This window comes from Penaeus chinensis, chromosome 31, assembly GCF_019202785.1.
Source record: "Penaeus chinensis breed Huanghai No. 1 chromosome 31, ASM1920278v2, whole genome shotgun sequence".
NCBI classification, from domain to species: domain Eukaryota; kingdom Metazoa; phylum Arthropoda; class Malacostraca; order Decapoda; family Penaeidae; genus Penaeus; species Penaeus chinensis.
Window position 1 is genome coordinate 11,277,331 of NC_061849.1, and position 2,500 is coordinate 11,279,830.

General features: G+C 39.9%; 1 protein-coding gene across 1 annotated transcript in view; it reads right to left on the reverse strand.

Annotated features, from left to right (window-relative positions):
* The window catches only part of LOC125042021 (Kv channel-interacting protein 1-like), a 78,980-nt gene that overhangs the window by 26,248 nt on the left and 50,232 nt on the right, over positions 1 to 2,500 (reverse strand). The gene's annotated exons all lie outside the window — the stretch shown is intronic.

A 2,500-nucleotide genomic window follows, 5' to 3' on the forward strand; every position in this document is an offset into this window, starting at 1 on the left:
TTCTATTCTGTATTTTTTATCTCTTATTTTCGTCTTATCATTTGATGGTCATTATATCACTTTCTCTGTGTTATCTTTTTTCGTGTGCGTTCTCTCTCTATCTGTTCGTCCCTCTCTCCTTTTCTCTCTCTCTTTCTCTTTTCCCTCTTTCTTTTCGTTCGTATTTCCGTCCTCTCTTTCTTTTAACCCCTTCCATTTCTCTCCCCTCTTGTATATTCTTTTACTCATCTTATTGTTCTTTCCCCACGTTATTCCTCCTTTCCTCTCTCTGCTCCTTTCTCTAAAGCTTCTTTTTCTGCTCCTCTGCTGTTTGCGGTGAGAGGTGCGTAAAGTGGTAGATTTTGCATTTTTATGAAGCTTATATATATATATATATCTATATCTATCTATATATATATATATAGATATATATATATATATATAATAAAAAAGGAAGAAAGAAATAAAGAAAGAAAGGAAAGAAAAATACGACGACGAAAAAAAAAAAGAAGAAGAAGACGGTGAAGGATATATTGATTAATTTAAGATGAAAGATGAATATATAATCCGTCTGTCCCTGTCCCTCGCTATAGGCTGTTAGGAGCGGCGTCCCCTGTCCCTAATCTCTCTCTAAAGTCCTCTCCATCCTTTACTTTTTTTCTCTCTCTCCCCGCTTCTCTGTCTGTCTGTCTGTTTCTCTTTTTTTTTCTCTATTTCCCCTTCCCCCTTTCCCTCCTCCCCTATGGCTCCTCTTCCCCTCTTTTCACTCTTTCCCTCTCACTCCCTCCCCCGTATAACTTCTCTCCCCCTCTCCCTCCTCTCCGTATAACTTCCCTCTCCCTCTCCCTCCTCCAATTATAACTTCCCTCTCCCTCTTCCCCTCTCCCTCCTCCCCTTATAACTTCCCTCCCCCTCTTCCCCTCTCCCTCCTCCCTATTATAACTCCCTCCCCCTCCCCTCTCCCCCTCCCTTATAACTTCCCTCCCCTCTCTCCCTCTCCCTCCTCCCATTATAACTTCCCTCCCCCTCTTCCCCTCTCCCTCCTCCCCTTATAACTTCCCTCCCCCTCTTCCCCTCTCCCTCCTCCCATTATAACTTCCCTCCCCCTCTTCCCCTCTCCCTCCTCCTATTATAACTTCCCTCCCCCTCTTCCCTCTCCCTCCTCCATTATAACTTCCCTCCCCTCCCCCCTCTTCCCCTCTCCCTCCTCCTATTATAACTCTCCTCCCCCTCTTCCCCTCTCCCTCCTCCCATTATAACTTCCCTCCCCCTCTTCAATCATAACCTCAGTGAAAAGGGAAGGCAAGTGACAAACTTTTTAAAATTGCGTATTTATGATGAGAAATTATCAGCGCGATCTAGGAAGGCCTGGGTAATATCATCATTATTGTAATTGCATTTGTAATATGTCATGTTTGATGTACATGTTAAGTTTGTGATGAATTATGTGGAAAGGATTATGATCTTAACTTGCAGATTTATTATTATCATTATTATTCTATATTTAGGCTACTTAGTTGATAAGCTTTTATTGAAATAAACATTAGCAACAATAGCTTCGTTGCATAATAGTACACATGATTACATGACACAAAGTAAGATAAAAAAAAAAGAAGTTAATCACATTTACGTAAGAATATCTTCCTTTTTCATCTGTCTATCATATACCGAAGGAGAGTTAAACATTTATATTGGAAACAATAATCTTTAAGCAAATCATAGTAAAGCTAAATATAACAAAAACTCATCTTGCAACTTTTTATTATTACACACACAAGTAATAATAACAATAACTTGAACTAATAACAACGCCCACGAGAACACACTATGTAAATTAAGTTGTCATACTGATTAGTTCAAACTGAAAACGAAAGAGAGGGAGAGAGAGAGAGAGAGAGAGAGAGAGAGAGAGAGAGAGAGAGAGAGAGAGAGAGAGAGAGAGAGAGAGAGAGAGAGAGAGAGAGAGAGAGAGAGAGAGAGAGAGAGAGAGAGAGAGAGAGAGAGAGAGAGAGAGAGAGACGAGAAAGAAAGAAAGAAAGAAGAGAGACAGAAGAGAATCATACTAAATTAAAGAAATTGAATTTGAATTAATGCAGACAAAGAGATACATCGCCGAGGTATCAGTAGCCATATATCCTTGTTTGGAAAGTATCCGTGGTATTCATGAATTTCATTTCTCATTCACTCGTGTGGAAAATTAACACTGATTAACACTTTTCAGCACTAATTAACACTAATTAACACTAATTGAATGTTTACCTGTTGTATCTGAATAGGTACCACTACGCGGGCTGGGGCAGAATAGATCAAAGTAAGAGAGAGAGAGAGAGAGAGAGAGAGAGAGAGAGAGAGAGAGAGAGAGAGAGAGAGAGAGAGAGAGAGAGAGAGAGAGAGAGAGAGAGAGAGAGAGAGAGGGAAGCAGAGATACAGACAGAGAAAGCGAAAGAGACATACACAAAAAGAGGGCGAAAAAAAGAGAAAGGAAAAAAAAAAAAAGAAAGGAGGAGATAAGAAAAAAAAA